General features: G+C 32.0%; 1 pseudogene; it reads right to left on the bottom strand.

Annotated features, from left to right (window-relative positions):
- Positions 1–17692: 17692 nt before the first annotated feature.
- LOC117707339 (transcriptional regulator ATRX pseudogene) lies at positions 17693–22150 on the bottom strand (annotated as a pseudogene).
- Between the last annotated feature and the right edge of the window lie 2340 nt (positions 22151–24490).

The raw sequence follows: 24490 nt of genomic DNA, 5'->3' as shown, positions 1-24490 counted from the left end.
ATATAGAACCTTTTAAGTTTATTAATGCTTCATCCACTTGGACTTGAGTTTGTGAAGAGTGAATAATGTAGCTCTATTTGTAGTTTTCTACATGAAGATACCCAGTTAAGACTGATATTACTTGTTGAAAATACTTTGATTTTTTCACATTTTCTAATTCCTTTATCAAATATCTAGTGTCCCAAAATGTGTGGAATTATGACTGGGCCTTCAATTCAATTACATTGATCAATATATTTGTTTTATGCCAATATCATAATTTTATTATTACAGCTCTGTAGTACAGCTTGAAATTAGAGACTATAGCTATCAAGGGTTTTTAGGTTTACCATACAAAATTCTGTATTATTCTTTTAAGTAAAGAATTTTGTTAGAGTTTTTTATGAGGATAGCATTGAATATGTAGATTACTTCTGGTAGAAAAGCCATTTATACTCTATTGATCCTGTTGATTCATGAGCATAGGAGATCTTTCCATTTTCTCATATCTTCTTTCAATTTCTTTTCAGAACAATTTAAAGTCTCTGTCATGTAAGTCTATCACTCGTTTAGTTAGAGTGACCTCAAGATATTTTATTTTATTTGTGGATGTTATAAAGGTTGTTTCCCTAATTTCTTTCTCAGTCTGTTTATCATTTGTATATTGGAGGGATATAAATACTTTAAATTAATCTCATATCTTGCCACTTCCCAGAAGTTACATTACAGCTGTATAAGTTCTCTGCTAAAGATTTTGAGATCATATGTATGTCATCTGCAAATAATAGATTAAATTCTTCCTTTCCAAATTTTAATCCTCTTGATCTCTTTCACTTTTCTTATTTCTCTGTCTAGAAACTCAAGTGCTATATTGAATAGACACGAATAATATGATCAACCTTGTCTTGACACTGGTATTAGTAGGATTGCTTTGAGTTTCTTTCCATTTAATTGGATGTTGGCTGTAGACTTGCTGTAAATTATCCTCACTATATTGACCCATGTGCCTTGTATCTATCTCTACTCTCTCTAAGATGTTTACCATAAAAGATTGTTGAATATTTTCAAAGGACTTTTTGGTATCTAATGAGATAATTATGTGTTTGTTTATTTAATTTTCCCTTACTTTGTTCATATTATGGATTGTGTTTTCTGATTTTCATATTTTGAACCTTCCCTACATCTCTGAGATAAAGCCTACTTGGCCATGGTAGATGATAGCTTTGATTCAATCTGAAAATATTTTATTGAGTATTTTTTCATTAGTGTTCATAAAGAAAATTGGTCTGTAACTCTCTATTGGATGTTCCTGTGGTTTGCATATCAACATGATTCTGGCCTCATAAAATAAACTTTGTTATGTTCCTTCTGTTTCAATTTTGTGAAATAATTTGAATAGTATTAGAGTTAGTTTTTTAAACTCTAGTAGAATTCAGTGCTAAAACAGTCTGGCCCTGGCTTTTTTTTTTTTTTTTTTTTTGCTGTAGCTGTTTTTATTGTTGGGTAATATTAACTATTGCTTTTAATTCCTTGGAGATTGTAGGTTTAATTAAATTGTTTACCTTAACTTTAGTAAGTGTTATATAGAAAGTTATTTACTTCTTTTATTTTTTTTATTGTATATTTTATTTCTTTACATTTCAAGTTGGCTCAGATATCTTGGACATCCTGATAACCCCTTAGAAACAGTGATCACAAGAATGTTCATGGAAATTCTTTTATTGCCTTGCTTGTTTTTTTTTTTTTTATATAATTTATAATTGTGTTAAGTATAGTTTTTTTTTTTTTTTAAATATGACCTAATGATTCCTTGGAATGTCTCATTGTCTGTTGTTATGTCTCCATTTTCTTTTCTGATTTTGTTAATTTTGCTATTTTCTTTCCCTTTCTCTCTGTTTTTACCTTGTTTTGATAATAGTTTGTCTATCTTGTTGATTTTCTCAAACAACAAACAAAAACTAACTCTTTGCTTCATGGACTCTTTCTATTGGTCTATTTGTTTCTGTCTTATGGACTTCAGCTATAATTTTTTTTCTTGATATCTTTTCCTCTTGGGTAAGCCTGCTTCTTTTTCTTCTGGAACAATCAGGTGTGCAATTACATTCTAAGAATGTGATATATTTAATTTCTTCATGACGTCCTATGGTGCTATAACTTTCTTCTTAACACAGCTTTCAATGAGTCCAATAAGTTTGGCTGTGTTTCCCAGTCATTTTTATTGAATTATAGATATTCTTTAATTTCTTTCTTTATTTTTGACTTAACCCAGTGTCATTCAGGAGAGACTTATTCAGTTATCTTGAGTTTGTAGGCTTTCTGTTGTTTTTGTTGTTGAAATCCATCATTAATCCCGTGTGGTTTAATAGGATACAAGGCATATTTCGATTTACCTTATCTAGTGAAACTTGCTTTGTGACTAAGTATGTATTGATGTGAATAAAATTCTCTGATATGTTGAGAAAAATGTGTATTTTATTGTATTTTGATGAATTTTTCTGTAAGTATATATTTGGCCAATTTGGTTTATAACATCTGTTTGCTCCAGTATTTCTGTTTAATTTTTGTGTGTATTAACTGTCTACAGCTAAGAGTAGAGTATTAAAATCTCCTTCTATCGATATGTGAAGGTCATTTTATAATGTATGATTCAGTAATGTTTCTTTCATAAAAGTGGGTGCTCTTTTGTTTGTGGTATAGAGGTTAAGAATTAAAATTTCATTTTGGTGGATTTCTCCTTTTTTGAGAATGAAATGTCCTCCTACATCACTCTTGAATATTTTAGTTTGAAGTCTATTTGTTGAATGTTAGAATGGCTACACCAACTTGTTTCTTGTGTTCATTTGCTTGAAAAAAATTTTTCTCTAATTCTATAATCTAAAGTATTGTATATTTTTATAGTGATGTGTGTTTCTTATATGCAGCAGACAGATAGATTCTATTTTCACATCCACTCTGTTACCCTGTGTCTGTATATGGGGAAATTGAGTCCATTGATAATGTTAGGTACCAATGACCAATAATAGTTAATTCCATTTTTTTATTGTTATTGTTGAAGGTTGTGTGTACATGTGTGTGTGTGTGCATGCATGTTTGTGTGTTCGTGTCTGTTTCTGTGTGTGTCTGTGTATATATGGGCTTCACTTTTTCAGTTTTGCTGGTATGAGATTATTTATTTTCTTTGCCTCCATTTGTATGGCTAACATCATTAGGTTAAGTTTTTTTTCTATTACCTTCTGTAGGGGAGGATTTGTAGATAGATAATATTTAAATTTGATTTTATTATGAAATATCTTATTAACTGTTTCATCTATGGTGATTGAAAATTTTGTGCGACATAGTAGTCTGTGTTAGAATCTGTAGTCTCTAAGAGTCTGCGGAACATCTTTCTAAGCATCTCTAGATTTTAGAGTTTTCATCAAGAAGTCAAGTGCAATTCAAAGGCCTGGAAATTTTTCAAGAAACTCATAGAAGAAGTTTTTTCTAACCTAAAGAAGAAAATACCTATAAAGGAATAAGAAGATTACAGAACACAAAATAAGTGAGAAGAATAAAGCAAATTTCCACCATATAATAATCAAAACACTAACCGTACAGAACAAAAAAAAAAAAGATTATTCAAAGATACAAGGGAAAGGAGTCATTATATCATACTTCAAAAATTTTTACTACATAGAATATACTTACAAAATTTAAATAAAGTTCAGATAAACAAATAAAATACACCATAACCCTTAAGAAAATTGAAATATTCATTAAATTTCTTTCAACCAAAATAAACCCAGAGACAGATGATTTTAATCACAGAATTCTACCAGACTTTAAAAAGATAACTTACACTAATACTCCTGAAAATATCCACAAAATAGAATTAGAAGAAACATTGCCACATTTATTTTATGAAGCTATAGTCACACTGGTTCCCAAACAGCACAAAGATTCAACAAATAAATAACAGTAAAGACCATTTCCCTAATGAACATTGATGCAAAATTACCCAAATACTCACAACCTCAATCCAACAACATATCCAAATATTACCTACCATAATCAAGTAGTCTTCATCCCTGTGATACAGGCATGATTCAACATTCAAAACTATATTAATGTAATCCACCACATAACACACCAAAAGAAAAATATATGTTCATTTCATGAGACCTTGGAAAAGCCTAAAACACGATCTAATACCTTTTAGGTAAATGTCTTTGAGAGATCAGAGATACCAAAGATACACCTAAACATAATAAAGTCAATTACTGCAAGCCTATAGCTAATATCAAATTAAATGAAGAAAAATTAAAAGCAATTCTACTAAAATCAGGATCAAGAAAAGACTGTCCACTCTCTCCATAGGTATTCAATATTGATGTTGAAATTTTAGCTAGAGCAACAATACAACTATAGGAGTTCAAGGAGACACAAGCAGTTAAAAAGTAGTCAAATAATTATTATTTGTAGATTACACATTAGTATATGTAAGCAACCAACAAACTTCTACCAAGAAAACTCCATAGCTGATAAACACCTTCATAGAAGTGGATAAATACAATATTAACTGGAAAAATTAGCAGCCCTCATATACAAAAAGACAAACTAACAGAATAAAATCATGGAAACCATATGCTTCAAAATAGACACAAATAGTGTAAAATATCTTAGTTTAATTCTAACAAAGCAAGTGAAAGTTCTGCATGACAAGAATTTCAACATTATGAAGAAAGATATTGAAGGAGATATCAGAAGATAAATGATCTTCCATGCTCATGGATCAGTAGAATTAACATAGTAAAAATAGCTCTTTTATGGAAAGCAATCTACAGTCAAAAGGTTTCAAAGCAATCCCCATCAAACTTCCAATCCAATGTTACACAGACTTTGAAAAAATAATACTCATCTTCACGTAGAACACTTAAAATCCCACAACAGTCCTGTACAATAAAGGGACTTCTGGAAGTATCAACATCCCTGATTTTAAAGCTCTACTACAAAGCTATAATAACCAAAACTGCATGGCATTGGCAGAAAAACAAATGTGTTGATCAATACAATTGAATTGAAGACCTAGATGTAAATCCAAAGAACTAAGATCAGATGATTTTTGATAAGCCAGAATTATTCAACAAAGAATAGAAAGCATCTTCAGTGAATGTTTGAACTGAATATAATGGGATGTTGGGATGAAGAATGTAAATAGATGAATACCTATCATCCGAAAAAAAAAATCTAGTTCAAGTGGATCAAAGTACTTAACATATAACCAGATATAGAGATTCTGATAGAAGAGAAAATGAAAAAATAACCTTGAATTCATTTATACAGGAGACAAGTCTCTAAGGAGAATACTAGTATTATAGGTACTAAGACAATTAATAAAGGAAACCTTATGAAAACTAAAATGTCTATAAGGCAAAGGACTATGAATAGGACAAAATGACAGCCTACAGAATTGAAAAAGATTTTTACTATCTCCAGATCAGAGAAAAAGTAGAATTTCAAAAACAAATATAAAGACCTCAAGTAAAGGGACTTCAACAAACCAGATAATGAAAATAAAATTGGTTACAAGTCTAAAAAGAGAATTTTTAATAGAGAAGTATTAAATCACTGAGAATTACTTAAAAAAAATGTTCAGCATCATTAGCCATCAAGAAAATGCAAATCAAAATGACTCTGAGAATCCATCTTATCCAGTCACTAGTCAGGAGGAATGAAAGCTCCCTGTTAAGTACCAGCTCGACTTTTCTAAGTTTAGTGGTTTATGAAGTTGTTACTAACAATTGAGCCTTAACATCAGTTTGTGGAGAACAATTAATAATCTTGAAAATAGCCAGAATAGTTTGGGGATTTGCATGTGGCACCTTTAGCTAACAATTTGATTAAATATTACCAATTCCCCATGACGCTCGAATGCAGGTAAATTGTCTTTGCTAATGATGTGATTGTATTAGAAAACTTAAAAAATCCCATTAGGATATATTAAAACTAATAAATTAATTTAGCATTGTTACATGATTAAAAGTTACAAATCAATAAAATTTCAGTTAATAGTGAACCAGATTATAAGTAAAAATTGCAATCACCTCTTTGGTAAAAATGTAAAATAACATTTCTAAATAAATTTAACCACAAGAGAGAAATAAGGTCATAATAAAATATTTGTTCTAGAACCTGTAGAGGATATAGAAAAGATAAAAATACAAATTCAAGTATTATAAGACTTACTGATGTTAAAATATTCCTACTTCTAAAATGATATACAGATTTTGTGTAGTTTCCATCAAAGCATTATGCCTTATTCAGAAAAGCGAGAGGAAAATTCCTCTTTTGGTAAGTAAAGGCCAGAAATACTCCAAATACTGCCTCCATCCTATACAGAAAGAACACAATAAATAGTTTTTATACTACCTGTCTTCAAATTGTATGTATAGCTGTGATAGCAAGATGTCATTGTACCAGTAAAACATAATACATGGATTAATGAAAACAAGTATAAAGATTAAAAATAAAGCTGCCCATCTACAATCAGATCAAAGATCAGAATTTTCATTAAAATGATGGGAAAATTGGAGACCATAATGCAGAAAATGGAATTAAACATCTATCTCTGATTACATAAAAGCAAAATGTCTAAAAATGGAGTAAGGAGTTCATTGTGAACCCCTGCTACTAGCAAGGTAATAAAAGTAAACAGAAAATACTGCAGAATCATGGAATGAGCAACAAAGATTTGGACAATCCTTCAAAAAGTTATGGAAACAAGCATAAAAACAGACATGGTGCATTATAACAAACTATGATTATTCTGCATATCAAAGAAAATAATCAAATGAGTAAACTACCTAGATAAAATGATGAAATATTTCTAAAGCATACAGCAGGGGAAAGGGTAACATAAGCATTATATCATGAAATTAAAGAGTCTGAAGAACTTAAGTGTTGATAAAGATATGGAGATAGAGAATTTCTGTAGAGTATTTAATGAAGTATGAATTAATGTAGCCAATGTGAAGAAAGATGTAAAGGTCCTAAACATATTTAAGTAGACCTAAAATGAGATCTGTTGATTCTGCTTCTTTTTGTGTGGCCAATGTAGTAAACTAATTATGCTGCAGAGAAATTTGGATCATCATATGTCTTCATATTATTTGCATTATGTACGGTGTCCATGCAAATGAAGTTCATAGAATTTAGGAGTAAATGGATGGCTATCAGAGACAGAGTAGCATACCAGTGATGAGTGAAGGATAAGGAAATGGTTATAATTTGGTATTCTGTTAGAAAGAGAAAGATCTAAAACATTTGATGTACCATCATTGGACTGTGATCCTAGAATAGACAGATATTTTTATTGTATATTGCAGAATGATAAAATTAAGAACTGTCTGAATGACTTCATCATAAAGAAAATGTTTGAGGGATCAAATCCACACCAATTTCCTCCTGCTTATCCATGCTTTTCTATTGTACTAAAAACTACTCTATATCAATGTTGATGTTTTAGCTGTCACATATGGGAAAGGACATTCACTTATTATGATTATGCCTACTATTTTATTTAGAACAACTTCTTCTAGTTTTATTATTTTGGCACAAATAAAAAATCCACTAAACATGGCGTTCACATCCTATTGCCTTTAGATTATATATGTTTTGATCCACTTACCTCTCATTGAATAACTGTATTTACTCCATATATTGCCTATCGTGAAAAGTCTGATGACAACAATGGACACTCAGGGCATTTTTGATATGATTTTATGCTATATATATATATATATATATATATATATATATATATATATATTTCAGATCTAGAAAAATAAAATAATGTGTCTATTTCTGATTATATAAAACTATTTATTTAAAAGTTTTTAAAGACTGAAACTTTCTGGGGAACAATGGGTAGGTGGGTGCAGAAGAACCATCATAGAAGCAGGGTGTAGGGGGTATGAGATAGGGAGTTTGTGAAGGGCAAACCAGGAAAGGGAATAACATGTAAAATGTAAATAAATAAAATAACCAGTAAAAAAATTAAAAATGACTGAAACTTTCATGCAGATTTAAAATGTTATGTTTGATTAAAGACCCGTGTCTCTTCCTAGCTTCATTGTTTGTTAGACTAACAGTGGCTTTTCAAACTAGGCTACATGACATTTCACTGACAGTTTAAATTGAAGTTCACTATTTTGAGTATTTTTATATATATTTATTGTCAACCTTTTAAACTTTAATATTAAATTCATTAATTTATTTTTGTGCTTTTATAAAAACATGTGAATGTGTCACCACACACATATGTAAGCAAGAGGACAGATATGGGGGCATTTGTCTTCTTCTACCATGAGGGACCAGCATATTAAAATTCAGATCTTGAGACTGGTGGCAAATACAATTTCTGTTCACATTAATGCTTTAAAACAGTGTCTATGAGGAACACTTTAAAGCTCAAAATGTTGCCGGGCAGTGGTGGCGCATGCCTTTAATCCCAGCACTTGGGAGGCAAAGACAGGTGGATTTCTGAGTTCGAGGCCAGCCTGGTCTACAGAGTGAGTTCCAGGACAGCCAGAAAAAAACTACACAGAGAAACCCTGTCTCAAAAAAACAAAACAAAACAAACAAAAAAAAAAAGCTCAAAATGTTAAGGAAAAATATGAAAATAGGAATAACAAATTTTTATTGTAGATAGAGGAAGGAGTCTCTCTCTCTGTGTATATGTATATATATATACATATACACATATACATCATATACACATACATATATATAACCTTTGTTTTCCTCTCATTCATGGCATAAACTCTATGAAGTTTATAAAATTAATTATATATTTATAATTATACGAACATAACTGTACAAGGGAAAATTATTAATACAACAAAAACTGCTTGGTTGAAATATGATTCTTACAATACTCATTGGGCTTTTATTTAGCTCTTGTTTATTTTCCTCATTTCTATTAATTATCTGATAAGTCTCTACAGCTTAATTTGATCATATTCTATTCCCACCTATTACCCAAATCCTTCCACATTCAACACCTACTTTGTTACATACCAAATCTTCTCCTTTCAAATTGTATCATGTTCAGGATTTCTCAAGCTCATAGTTTTCCTTGTTTCTTATAGTTATACATTCACATGTTTGTATATATACATATGCATAAATATGTAAATACTAATGTTAAATCAGTGTTAATTGTATGTATATGTTTTTAGGGTAGACGACGTGGTATTGGATAACTAATTATTTAGCTATTTCTCTTGGAAAATTAATTCTCACTGCCTCTGAGTCACTGACTATAAGCTCTTCACCTATGGGTGGAGCTCTGAAATGTCTTCACCTACACTGGCATGCCAACTGTTGTTGTTTTGTCCATATTTCGTTTAAAAACTACATTAGTGACAAGGTAAGGGTGGACTATCACATCTAGAAGGCACAATATTATACACATTTTTAATTTTTTCCTTTTTTTTTCAATATTTCTGATTCCTTGAGCCTTAAGCCTTGTTGTAGGGATATATTTTAGACATGTCAGCCATGGGTTGCCACCATAACATTATTTTGACCTTTAATAGATTTCTTTACTGACCCATAGGTGTGGCAAACAGATTTCTTTGATGGGATTAAGCATTACATTTATCTGAGGGCATAATAACAAGTATTTGATATGCTGTTAGGATTATACTGTGTAGGAAAGTGAAATGATTTACCTCCTATTGAGTGGGTAATTTGTATATGTATAAACTAATATGATCACCTACATGTTTTCCAAACATATCTAGTTTTGCTTATCCCTCTTCACTCTTTTCTATTGTCCTTTTTTTGCTCCTATCAATTACAGACCATTGTTTTTTCATTTCCCTTATATATTACCATATATTACCTATTTCCCTCCCTAGATGTTCAACACCCTTCCTTTATAGTTTCTTTTCACTGGAATGATTGTGTGTTTATTTACACTTAAATATCTAAACCTGAAGATTTGGACCTAGGTGCTGATGAATGGGTTAAGAAAATGTATAGGTAGACAGAATATTATTCATCTATTAAGAAAATTAAAAAATATATAAGATTCACAGGCAAATTGATAAGAGTTGGAGAAAATCTAAATGAGCTATGTCAGACTCTTAAAAACTAAGGTTGCATGATTTAATGTCTTTGTATGTGTTAGCTTTGTATCCTCAGATATCTGTGTTCCATTTGGGATATCCACAGTGGTCAGAAAATTATTAAGGATACATGAGGCTGGGTGGTCAAATAGAGGAAAGATATACCTGGGTGGTATAAGTGATTCAAAAGGAATAATGAGATAACAACGGTGAAATGAGGGAGATATTGGGAGGAAACAGAATAAGAGGAAATAAGTGAAGAAATACCTAACACTAAATGCATTTTTAAAGTCTGCATATGAATGCCTACTGTTCTAATAATTTCTGAAAATACACATACATCTATATGTGGAACTTAAATAGGGTTAAATAGTGTTTGTGGCTTTTCCGTAAACACAATTTCTGTAGATCCTCATAATTTTGATTTATGTACTTGATATCAAATTACAGGTAAATTCTTTAGTTTGTATAACAAAATCTTAAAATTACGATAATTAAACACCAATAATGTTATTTTATTTGGCATAAGAATAGTATCTTATTATTAATTTCTTATTTTAAAATATACTTTTACATAAAATCTTGTTTTTAAAATAAGTAATTTTTTCTTTTGAAAATGAGATATTAAATTCTAACTGAAGAAAAATGTTCTGTTTTACACATCTCAAGTATGTAGGTCAAGATAAATAAAGTGTAGGTAAAACTGTATGTTACAGTTTTTTAAATAATTATAAGAATATTAAATGATCATATTGTCTACAGCATAATCTTTCCAGTTTTAGCTAGAAAGTGGATATATACAATGTCTCTAAAAACCTAAACAGAAATCTACATTTCCATTAGACTTTATCATCCATGTTCTGCTTCTTCTGTCTGAAGAAAGCTTTCAGAATATTGACTAATCAATATCTACTACTAACTTCTGGATAATGTCTTTATTGTCCAAGATGAGAAAACTTAAGTAGTGTTAAGTGAAACGTACAAGGTCAGTGTGAATTGGTGTCTGAGAGAAGATTAGCAAATAGATTGGCTATTCCCATAGCCGCTGAATTACCTCCAAGCAATTCCAGAGAATCTATTGCAGAGGACCCCCTTTAGTGATAGGCTTACATTGTTATGTTACAGATGTTAAGATGTTTACCATTGCACCAATCTGTTAAAATTTTACCAACATCATTTACAGGACTGATTTCCTAGAGAAAAAAGACCATTTAACTTGTGCATTTACAAATACAAGTACACACACAAACACAATTATACACACACATGCATGCACATGCAAATTGTATTTATAAGAATTGCTTACAAGACAAAATATCTTGAGGAAAAAGGTTCATGTTATTTGTGCATTCACATATACACACACAAATCATCTTTGTATAAATTGAGAATTTTTGATTCACATGTTTAAATACCATCTATTATTTTAGGTAAAATTTAGAACTATATTTTCAATTTCTAAGACTGAGACCTGTGTTAGATTATTAGAATTGTTTTATGTTAAAAATCATAACTGAATTTATCCTCTACTTCTAGAACCCTTATACTGAAGTTATCCAGATTCATATGCCAATATAAGATCAGTGATATTTCTTTATAGTATCCAGGCATTTCATATTTTCACATACAATTTTATTTCTCTATTTTATAGTTTCTAATTACTATTACTCCTTATATGCTACTGAAATATTTCACAGCTTCTGAATAATCATAATCCTGATGATTAAGGGAAATATCTTCAATGCTTTACTATGACATCTATCAATTTCCTACTATTTAGAGGATACTAAGACATATCAAATCAAACACTGGGATAGCCCTTGCATTGGATGTATACCCTGTCTACTATTTTAATGGTTTTACAGTCTAATCATGTCAATATACTTTTCTATGGCATCGAGCTTTCCCAGGACCAAGGGCCTCTCCTCCCATTGATGTTTGACAGGCCATCTTCTGATACATATGCAGCTGGAGCCATGGGTCCCTCCATGTATACTCTGTGGTATATAGCTTAGTCCCTGGGAGCTCAGGGGGATCTGGTTGTTTGATGTTGTTCTTATGGGTTGCAAATCCCTTCAGCTCCTTCTGTACTTTCTCTAACACCTCCATTAGAGATTCCATGCTCATTGGTTTCAAGTATCTACCTCTGTATTTGTCAGGCTCTGGCAGAGTCTCTCAGGATACAGCTATATCAGGCTTCTGTCCTTTAGTCCTGAGAAGGCTCAATGCCCCAGTGTAGTGGGAGTGGGTGGTTGGGTAGGGGAGCACCCTCATAGAAGCAGGGAAAGGGAGGATGGGATGGGGGTTTCCAGAGGTGAAACCAGGAAAGGGGATAACATTTAAAATGTAAATAAATAAAATATCCAATAAAAAATAAAGAAATAGTACCCATATTGACACAGTGTGAGTTCTATACTTGCCACAGAAGAGTTACAACTATCAAAAATACATATAATATTTGCATAAAAAAAAGAAATAGAGAGAAAAAGCCAAAGGGAAAGAAAAGCTCAAAAACATAATCAAATTTTAATCAAGAGACCTAAGGAAACTTAGGGAAAAAATGATCTTGATGAATGTTACTCAATTACTAATGATTTTATGGCTATAAAAATAAATAGAGGTTGGTCACCGCACCACAGATCTCCTCTACTCTTTTGGATTCCTCGGGCAGATTTTTTATTGCCTAAAAATAATTTACACCTGACCGAGAATGAGGTAACCTTCCCATCTTAGCCCCATTACTTCCTGGATTCCTCTTCACCACATACCATCACTCAACTTGGGTAGACACTCTCTCCTGAACCAGAGCAACACCAGCCATGAAAAATATGGCCACTGACTTAGGTGTTGACTCTCTACTCCTCAGGCCTCCTGAAATCCTGGACTTACCTTGGTTGTACTCTCCTGCCCAACTTCAGGCCACATAGGTCAAAAGTGCAAAAAGGAAACAAAAACAAAGGTCTAAAACATCCATCCAATAAAAACAAACATACAAATTAGCACCTAAAAAAATACTATTCTATAAAATTTCTTTTATTCAAGAGACAAAACTTGGGACTGGAGAGATGGCTCAGTGGTTAAGAGCACTGACTGCTCTTCCAGAGGTCCTGAGTTCAATTTCCAGCAACCACATGGTGACTCACAAACCCTCTCTAATGGGGACTGATGCCCTCCTCTGGTGTGTCTGAGGATAGCTACAGTGTACTCATACAAAAAAAAAAAATAAATAAATCTTAAAAAAAAGAGAGAGACAAAACTTATTACTTTCTTCCTAAATTTCTTTATTGTGCTGTAATTATTACTTATATACTTCAAAAATGTGAATTTAATGGAGCTAAATAATATTCTTTGCTTTCAAGACATTTATCTATTTTCCATGGCTCTCATAAATTATTTCTTTTCACTTGTATTCACCAACCTTTACTACACAGTCTTAATTATTTTAAACTGTTTTTTGTTCATTTATGTTTTATATTTATATACAACACATCTTAGTCTTATTTTTTTCCATCTTCCAACTTCCTAGGGAACTATTTCTCACAAACAATCCACAATGTATTTTTGTCTTAATTTAAAAAAAAATAAAGAAAAAAAAAAGAATCCTGACGTGAAAAATACAAGCAATAATAATGTAAAGCAGCATGGATTCTGCTTTGTGTTGAGCAACTGTTCCTGAGCACATGGCCTTACTTGGAGTGTGGAGAACATACCCAGTATTCCTACATTGAAGAACACTGAATTTCCCTCCCCAGCAGCTCTCCTTTATAAACAGATTCTTGGTTAATTGTGCTACTTTATACTCAGTTCTCCTTTTCTGTGCTGGGGTTTTAGTCTCCATAAAACTTACATAGTTTTCTGTTACAGTATCTGTGTCTCCATAGGTATATTGACACCATTCTGTCTAGAAAGTATTAGTGTTTTGTGTCATCCACCATGTCTTGATTTTACAATCATTCTGATTTGTCTTTCACAAATAGTCCAAGCCTTAAGTGGGGGTTGTAATAAAGTAATTTCATTTTAACTGAATAATACAAAGTCTATCATTCTCTGTATGTTATCTTGTTGTGGGCCTCTGTGTTAATTACCATCTGCTTCAAGAAGCAGCATCTCTGATAACAGTTCAGAGATGCACTGATTAAGGTATACAATGTTGGATTTGAAGTCATTTTTATCACTGTATTTATTTATTGGAATAAATGTAATAGGTTTTTTCCTTAGTGCCTACAGCCTGAATTACAGTGACAAACATGGGTTCTATTTAATCAGGTAGGCCTTCCCAACAAATAATGTCACTTCCATTATATTTATATAATTATTCTACTATAATATCATATAGGCAAGTTGCTATTATAGCTCATGTGTTTCATGGCTAAGTGAGATTAATTATCATATTCGTCCTCTGGCCACATATGATGAATCCTAACAGCTCTATAAATGTTGGTCATAAGGGAATGAAATTTTAGTTTAGCACCAAGTTTATATTTTCATGTTTGACAACATAAGTAGGTAATGTCTTCAGCAATAGAGTCTTAGGTTGCCATTGGTTCTTAAGAATAACCAATAATATTGAAAATTACCAGTAATATTTGGGGGAGGGTTCATCTAGAGGACCCCTTTGGCCAACAGCACATTAAAATAAAACATTTCTTATCCTGGATGCATTGGACACATCTCTGATTGCCAGTATAGAGTCAACAATATTAAAGGTTTTGTTAAGCACAAACAGATAGAGGTTGAAAATACTTGAAATAGCCATTAGAAGGCAATGTGCATTAGAATATGCGTATGGATTCAGAGTCTGAGGCAACATGCACACGGCCTGCACTCATCTATGGGAGATGGAGTTCCAGTCTGAAAAAGAGACACCCCATGCCCATTAGTAGATGGACAGAAAATACAAACTCAGTGGTATTTTTGGATGTATATTTGTCTTATTTCTGGGTAATTATTTGTCTTTTATATTTAAGCATACTGGTGTCATGCTTATACATTACAGATTTCAATTTTGCATCTTCATTATATCTCTGTGTGTGAATGTGTACACATCATATGCGCATATGCTTGTATGTGCTTTTTGTGGTTATTTTTGATTCTTTTACCTTCTATTTGTTTCTTTTGCCTTATTGAGGTTTGTTTGTTTTATTTTAATTAATTTATCATTGTTATAATTATTATTTATTTACATGATTTTATTATGATTAAGAGCAAGCATCATGTGGATTTAGGGTGAGTAGAGAGTTGGAGAGGATCTGGGAGGAGGTGGTGGATTAATCAAAATATACTGTATAAAAAATCTATTTTTAGTTAAAAAGAAGAAAGTGAAACACTGAACTTAAGAAGTTTGGCAACTTCAATCATAGAAGAAATGGCAGAGTAGACGAATCAGTGGATTTAGAGGATTGCCAACAATCTGAAGCTTGAGTTTTGATGCAGAAAAAATGTGAAAGTATGACAGAATCAACTCCTTCCCGTGCACCACACACATATACAAATAAAATATGCATCAAATAAATATACTGATGTTTTAAATGTAATGATCAATAAAATGAGAGGAAATACTTAGAATTCAAATAAAACTCACTATAAATTGATGTTATTTAGATATTTATATATATCTATATAAATATATATTGAGATATATAGAACAATATCTTCAGTTAGCAGTCTATCATGATAGATAGAAAATAATACTTTATTTTATATCAAAAATCACTCTTATAAACTTATCTTGATGTAATTTAGTATCTCCATTAACCTTATTAACTTAATTGTTTAATATGTTCAAATTTAAAATTTAAAAGTCAATAACTGTTACATTTGTACAAAAATGTCTGTGAAAATATTAAGTATATTTAATCAATTTATTGAAAATCAAGTGCTGTAGTATTTTTCTTTGAATAAAATTTAATCCTTTGTGATAATTTCTAACAAAATCTTCAAAAGAATCTGTAAATATATCATGACATTAAATATAATACATCTAAGTTAAAGGTCTTTGAATTTTAAGAACTTTTCTAATGTTGAAATAACCTCAATGTAATAAAAGTAAGAATTTAAATTTCAGCAATACAAAGTCTAAGCCTAGTGAGATAACAACTTACTAGTAAGCACTAAAAGCTCCCTACAGAGAAACAATTTATTTCCCACAGAGAAAACAACATATGAACAGAAACCTCACTAAGGATGCAATCTGGTCTAAGACCAGATGCTGGTCAATAATTCAATATCTAAAACCAACTGATAAGAGAGCAATGGCAAACATTTATTCATGAAGTAATAAATTATATATTTGTGTTCCTTGCCTATATATAAAAGTATTCTGCATATAAACTGTTCAATATATATACATATGTATATATATGTGTGTGTGTATAAACACACACACACACAAAGTTTGCATGTAGAAAACTGTATAGAAGTCAACTAAATGATTGAAATTTGCTATATATCAGTCACTGCTTAGGACATTTTCTTTAAGTAGAATTTTAATCATGTGTATGCATGTTTAAGAGTACAGATTCTCATATGGTCAGAACTGGTGCCAGAATGGCCCAAACCCATAGTTATAGGTGGCTGTGAGATTTCTGTCAGAATTTGTGGAAACTTGGCAGGGCTGTGGTGGCGTACGCCTTTAATCCCAGCACTTGGGAGGCAGAGGCAGGTGGATTTCTGAGTTCGTGGCTAGCCTGGTCTACAGAGTGAGTTCCAGGACAGCCAGGACTACACAGAGAAACCTTGTCTCGAAAAACCAAAAAAATAAAAAAATAAAAAAAATAAAAAATTTGTGGAAACTTGACTTGGATCCTCTACACATCTGCTCTTAGCCACTGAACTATCATACCAAGGCCCCTCATTTAGCACATTATATGCAAATATATCCTAGCTTTCCCATTACATTGCAATTCTATTTTTTTTGTCTGTATGCTAAATCTCATTTCACATCTAATAGGATGATGTCTTATAATTGACGTTTATGAAACAGAAAACTATTCTTCCACAGGTGTAATTAATAGGAAGCCATTAATGGGTAAGAACCCATGAAGATTCTGGTACAATGCATGACTTTCCTCTTCCTAAGAAGGTTTTAAGTTAATTTAAGTGCCACTGGTTACCACCTAGGTATGTGTGACAATACTGCAACTCTAGGGTTAACCCAACATAAAGAACTAAAAACAACTGAAGAATGCTGAGCATAGGAAAAACAGTCTTACTTCCTGAAGGAAAATCACACCAATAGTTTATCAAATATCAAGTAATTAGCCATGAAAATAAATATAAGTACAAATAATACTATACACATGGAATAATTTGTTTGTGAATTTACAAATATACACATTAAAACATGCATTATGCAATAACAATTTTTAATAAAGCATGTATTTGAAAGATAGTAAGAAAATATATTTGAAAGGGGTATGGGGGTAGGAAAGAGTTAGAATCATATAATTCTATTATAAACTTAATGAATAAATAATAAAAGTGCTGGAGAAGATAGATGGGCAAAATAAAATATGTGAAATGAAAGCAGAAAGGTAAATGCAGAAGAGTGACAGGAAAGAGGGGACATAAAGAAAGAAAAAAGTTAATTTTATGTGAAAATGCTATCATGGTTTTTTTTTTTTTTTTTTTTTTTCTCTTAGTTTATCAACTTTTAAAACCTTCCAAATTTCCATTCTGCCGTTTTTGGGTGACTTAGATTCATCTTTTACCTATACTCTTTCAGCCTCCTTTACCAGTTTTTCTTTAGAAGGTCTCTCATTTTCACTGTGGGAGTGCTTTTGACCCTTTCTGTTGGATAATCCCACTGACCTTTTTCTAACTCTACTTTCTGTGTGGACTTTGTTGTAGGTTGCTGTCCATCCTCAGATTCACTGACTTCTTCAACAATGACTGATTCTTGAAAATTAGTATACTCTAAATCCTCAATGCTCATCTTCCTTTCATTTCTGCCATTGGCCTCTCATGCTCTTTATACATTGTGCTTTTTCTTTTCCATTTTCCATTTTTCATGGTCAGTTTATAGTTCAAGTCTTTGTCTGTGTCCTGGCTTTGTAAACTGTTCAAAACACAAATCTGATTTAGAATTGACTTGATTTGGGACAGCCTCGTCTCCCAGGTTTTCTTCCTCTTGTTGTCTAGTTCATCCATTTTTTTCTTGTTATGATTCATCATCTGAAGAACTATCCTCATCAGAGAATACACTGGCTTTAATTTCTTCTAAAAGCATCAGCTTAGCAATTCTATTCTCGAGATCACTGTCAGTGTCATCCTTAACGTCTATCACAGGCACTGATCTAGACAACACACCATCTCTTAAAGACTGACAAAATCTATTATGAGAAGGCTTCATTACCTTGTCAGTTAAAGGCTTTATCTTCTGTTCATCACTTCTCCCCTCACTTACAGAAGAGTGGGCATCTTCTGCATTATCCAAAAATGAAAATGTGATATCTCCTGGCATTTTTTTAGTAACTGTTATTAAGGAGTTTCGTTTTTTCTCCTTGGCATTGCCTGTCTTCTTCTGGCTTGATGTTCTTTGTTTCTTCTGCTTTTTATTATTTTCTTTACTCTCTTCAGTATCAGAAGATGATGAACCACTTTCATTGACATTTCTCCTTGAATTTAAATTTCTTCTTTTTCTTAAATCAATACTTTTTAGTCTCTTAGTGGGAGAATCAAGACATTCTCCTTTCAACAAATTATTCTCAGTAACAGATGATAAGTAATCTGGCTTCTTCTGTGAACTCTTTTCTCTATGAGAAAACCTACATGTACTCTTTTTATCTTCTGACAAGTCAAACCTATCTCTTTCCCCTAGCAACTGCTCAACACTACCAGGTAATTTCTCCTTACTTTTATCTTTTATTGTATTATCTTTCTTTTCTCCATCAGTTGTATATTTCTTATTTTGTTTTATTCTTTTAGGAAAATAAACAATTTCTTCTCCTTCAGGGAAACTCTTAATATCATCTGATGAAGACTCACATTGTCCCCTTATCTTGACTGTTTCTTCCATCAAGTGTAAGGTTTTCTTCCCTTCTGCTTCAGTTTCCTTCATTTTTTGCTTCTTATTTCTTTTTAAAGAGTCAGCACTTTGCTCTTTCTTGGGAGATCCAATACCAGATAAACCACTCGTCACAATTTTACATGTTTTAATTTTCACATGTTTAATCTTTTTAGTTTTAGCAACTATTTTACCTTCAAGAAACTTTGCATTCTCCTTAGTAGCAACAGAGGAAATTTTTGGCTGTTCACTTTTATAAAGCATATCTCTCAATTGCTTCATATTCTTGCCTTTCTTAAATGAATCATCTGATGTATAGAAGAAATTCTCTCCCTGATTCCCTTCAGTGTCATCAGATGCTATTTCTTGTGTAGTGTTCATCCTTTCTAGCTTTTTAGCATCTGCTACTATTTTACTCTGCTTTTCGTCCTCAAATGCATCATGGTCTTTTTGATATGAAATACTCTTTTTTGTTACTCTGTCAGTCCCAATTTTGCTAATGACATTAACCTCTCTTTCTAACCATGAGTCACTATTTGAAGACTCAGAGTGATTTTGACATTTCTCTTTAGAGATTATAGAATTTTTAGATGGCTTTCCTTTTTTGATACCAAAATCTGACCTGGAAATAGAACTTTTGCATTTTCTTTTTGCATCAATATCTTTCCCTTTTTGAATTTTATGAATTATCTGTATTTGATTACTGCTATTGTCTAAGGAAGAGTGACCCATGTGTCTTAACTCTGTGAAGACTGATAGAGTTTCATCAGAATCTGAACTTTGATCTACAATCCTTGCTCGTTTAGCTTTGGGCACCTTATGAAGTGTAGGCGTATCAATAGCAGTAGCAGAATTTTGCTTATCCTTTTTTCTTACCAGAACTGACAGCTTTTGCTTCTCTTTAACTAGTTTGTTACTTTCTTCATCTGAATTTGATATTAAAGGTTTGGCTTCCCTTTGTTGACTCCAGGGCTTGGTTTTCACATGTAGGGATCTTTGAAGATCAGCTTCTTCTAAGGATAATGGAACATTATTTTCAGCCAAATGCTCATGCTCATTAATTTCTTCTTTAGCTCCACATTTCTTTGAAAAGAGGGCCAGGCCAGAACTTTTACTGACATCTTTCTCTTGTGGAACTTCTTGGCAGTCAGCACCTTTAGTTGGGTAATTATAAAGGGAAATTGGGGTGAGTTTAACATATAATCCTTTGCTTAATTTTGCTGTAATTTTTGACTTAATATTTCTTCTGCTGTCTTTTGAAGAAGTTTTAAATTTTGGAGGTGAACTCTCCAGTTTCAGCTCAGTCCCCCTGCTGCCATCTCCTTCATAATCAGATGAACTCTGAACTCCTTTAGCAATCTCAAAATTCTCAAAAATGTCTTCTGGAACTGAGGAAGATACAGGCACAATATCCATGTCTAAGATTTCAGAAGTGTTAGTGAGTTTGTACTGAGGTCCTTCTTCCCTACTCAATCCCTTCTGGTCACCATTGTTGTTTATTTTCTGATTGTCTTCTGGAAAGTGCTTGCTGACTGTGTTCTTTATTGTTGGTCTAGCATCCAACTGTAAGACACCTTTCTCTTCGGAAGAACAGGATTTCCCCCTTTTTTGTATTTTTGTTTCTGATTTAGTGTTTCTGATTTTAAGCTCTTTGGTACATTTCTTTTTGCTTATAGCATCCAAAGCTTGAATCTCTGAATTTAAGTCATCTTCTAATTCAAGATGAGCCTTCTTGATATCAGCTAACACAGATTGAAAAGACTTAAGCTGATATAACTTCATAGCAGAACTCATTTCTGAATTATCTGCTGCTTGCTTTAGAAAATTAATATATCTGAAGCTTGTGTTAGATGTTGTGTCAATCAGTTTTTTGGTCTTCTTAATAATTTCTTTGGATACAGTTAGTGCTGAATAAGTGCAGACTACAGAATCAGAACACGGCTCGACTAATTTTGTTTTTTCTCCATTATAACTGAAACTACTCTTCTTTGCTGAAAATGTACGTGAATAGTCACCTAGGTTACTACTTTTTTTAGTGACAACTTTTCTCTTCTTATTTTTTTGCTGCAGCTGTTCTAAATTCTCAAATATGCTGTCACATGCAGTGACCAAGTTCAGTAGAGGTGCTGGGTGACAAACAAAGCAATGCCATTGATTCCTTTCTTCCATTATTGTAGATAACTCTTTCCGACCAAGGTTGTACTGGATGCATTTCTTACAGAAGGCATTATGGCAAAAGTCACAACAAACCAAGTTCCCACCTTCTGCACACCACCGACATTGTTCATCCAGACCATTGGAGTCACAGCTAATATTATCACTCATGTAGTACTTAAAGCACTTCTTACAGATAAGCACTTTCAGGGAAGGGTGTCTATAAAAGGAACCTTTTTGAAAATGATTGACCTGTTGTCCACAAGCAGTACAGCTCACGACCCCATTAAATCTGAAGCTGCGTCTATGGAGGTTTTTCGTTTTCATGTAACTATTGCTTTTAAACTCAGTCCCATTAAAATCATTCCTGTCTTCATTCAGCAATGGGTATGGCTGTACAATTACTGAAACTCTGGGTGAATTTGGCATAAAAATATTATTTTCTGAGTTCCCATGAGTAGCTTTTACATTTCTATTCTCTGCCATAGGTTTTTCGTTATTAGATTCTACGTATTTTCGTTTTCTCTTTGATCGTGTCAATCTTAAGGATACACTCCTTTCTGAGATGATAGTTTCCCGTTTGCTATTTTTCATCATATCAGAATTATTTCCAGAACTATTGACTTTACCTCTGGTCCTTCTAGAGAATGTGCCACAAAGTCACGAAGCATTTACACCAGTGTGTTCAACTTGGTTTCTCTCGGGATCAGCAGACATGTTTTCAGCTCAGATTGCCTTCTGTGCTTCAACACCCCTCAGGTACAGTTCTCCATCCCTAGGCACCATAATCCTATCCAAACTCACTAGAAATTTAGTTGATTCTAGAGCCGGTGCCGGACATTCCCCAAAGCGGAAAGATGCAATGTTGCCATGGAAACCAACCCACCTACGTCAACGCCTCCATTTTGTTTGTCCAAACTCTCAGGAATGCTGTGCATACAAGTAAAGAGATATTATAAAAGCTATGCCCTTGTTGATGGGTTCTAACAGGAATCTAGGAGCATCCCATTTCTTAAATATGCCTTCATACAAAATGTTTTGGAATTGTTGCTATTTATCAGATGGGTGAAAGATGATAGCCGAGTCTATATCTATGCCAATGAGATACCCCCCCCCAACCCCCATAGGTATATAAGCTATATATTAACAGCAAAGGCCCAGCCTATGAGATTTCTAATGCATTGAGTCCACCACCAGGGAAAGGTAATTTAAACTAAGGGGTGTTCCTAAATTACTTAAAAAATAATGTCAGTAAAAAAAGTTTGTTTTTGTTTTGTTTTTCTTTTTTGTAAACATTGTAAACAGAATAAATATTCTTGCAGAATACCAAAACCCAAGAATATAAGAACATGTAACAGTGAGTTCACTGTCAAGGGACACTGATGTTTATATAAAACTCAGATACAGGAACAGACACAGAATTAGTTGAATGTCTATTTATAATTTTACATACAAAATTAATTAATTTAAAAAGTTCTTTTATATAAAAACAAAACAAATACAGCTATCTGTCAAGTTTCAAATACATTTTGGGACATTGTATTCTGGGGTGACTAGATTAGTTGACAACGTATTGATCATTATTTATTATTGACCTAACACAGGTAATGAGAGAAAGCATTGGTAATTGATCACTGACTCCCACATTAATTTGCAAATATGCACATGACTCAAGCACACACACACACACACATGTTGTAACATTAATGTTGACTAGATTTTACAATAACACCTTTATTTTTTGTATGAGTTTTAAAATTATATATTTCTCCATATTTCTTATAACATAAACAATTGTTTTAAAAAATGGGAAGGGCATGAAATGTATTTGAAACATTACTTAATGGATTGTGTTCCTATAACACATTTTAGAGATAAAAATGCATTGATGTCTTACAGTTTATTAGGCAGAAGAGTCAAACAGATAATGATATCAAAAATAGAAAATAAAATCATTAAAATAACCAAATTTCAGATTCAAAGTATGTCTCAATTTAATAAGTTTCTCTTCTTATGAAAATTAAATAAATGAAAACAGTATTTAGCCATTAGTTTTAGGTACTAAAATGTTATTTAACATGACTCTCTAAGAAAAGGGTATTTGAAATTTATAGAGACACATAATTTTACTTATAAATAGTAGAATTTTTATTTGCCTGTCTGTAAGCCTTAACGGTTGGCTGATAGTGAAAACAGCAATCACTTTTTATCAGTTTTCCATAATCTATTTTGGAAAGTGAGCAGTATTTATTCTGTAATGTCTCAATAGGACAGTGTATGAAGGGAAGTCCCTTCTGTCATATCAAAATTATACATTTTACTTTATTTTTGAGATGTAATTGGAATCAGACAGATATCTTACACATTTCATATATTTTTCAAGAATGAACCTCATTTAATTGAAGATATAGAATTAGGAAATATGTTCAGGTACAAATAGATTTCTTCACCAGAAACAAGGAGAAAAGAGAAAAAAGATTATTTTATAGATATATTACTAAGACATAATATTTATACGTCGTCATGAAAATATCTAGGTAATTTAGTTGAATTATACAATCTGTAGTAGTCCAATGAAAATGTTAAACATTTACATCTCTTCAAATATTTATTCTATGTACTGCAAATTTTGTTCTCTTTTTATCATTTTAAAATATATATTTATTTAGTCATTTAAAAAATACATTATTTTGTGCTTTAGTCTTAATTTTTACTGTGCTTTTCTAAAGAAGTATGTAGTACAATTATTGGATTCTTTTAAACATTTCTTTAATTTTTTTAAAATATTATATATATCTGAGTATTCTATGCCAGTTTGTATGTGTACCATTAGTATGCTTGGAGCATGAAGGTCATTCATATTTTTGGCCTTAAAATTATGGATGGTCTTTGATTCATTTGTAGTTATTGTTTGTGGAAAATAATAAGTATTGACAAATTTCAAATGTCTGCATGTAGAAGTTCAGTTTTCCCAGCATTCTGTTTTGAAGATGCTTTTTTTTTCTGACAGTATATGTTTTTGAAATCTTTGTCAAAATTATCTGCTCATGCTTGGTCTTCTGTCTAGATCCATAGTTTACATATCTGAATTTATTGATTTATTTACCTACTTATATATTTATTTGCCAGTACAAGAATACTTATTTTTTTTCAGGGTTCCTTACCATACGTATTCTTCTGTGGCTTCTGGTAAATTTTAGGAACTTAAAAAAAAATCGTTATCAGGTCTGAGAAGAGGAGTTTT

This window comes from Arvicanthis niloticus, chromosome 4, assembly GCF_011762505.2.
Source record: "Arvicanthis niloticus isolate mArvNil1 chromosome 4, mArvNil1.pat.X, whole genome shotgun sequence".
Classification (NCBI taxonomy): domain Eukaryota; kingdom Metazoa; phylum Chordata; class Mammalia; order Rodentia; family Muridae; genus Arvicanthis; species Arvicanthis niloticus.
Note: the sequence above shows the minus strand (reverse complement) of the source record. Positions and strands in the feature narration are given on the sequence as shown.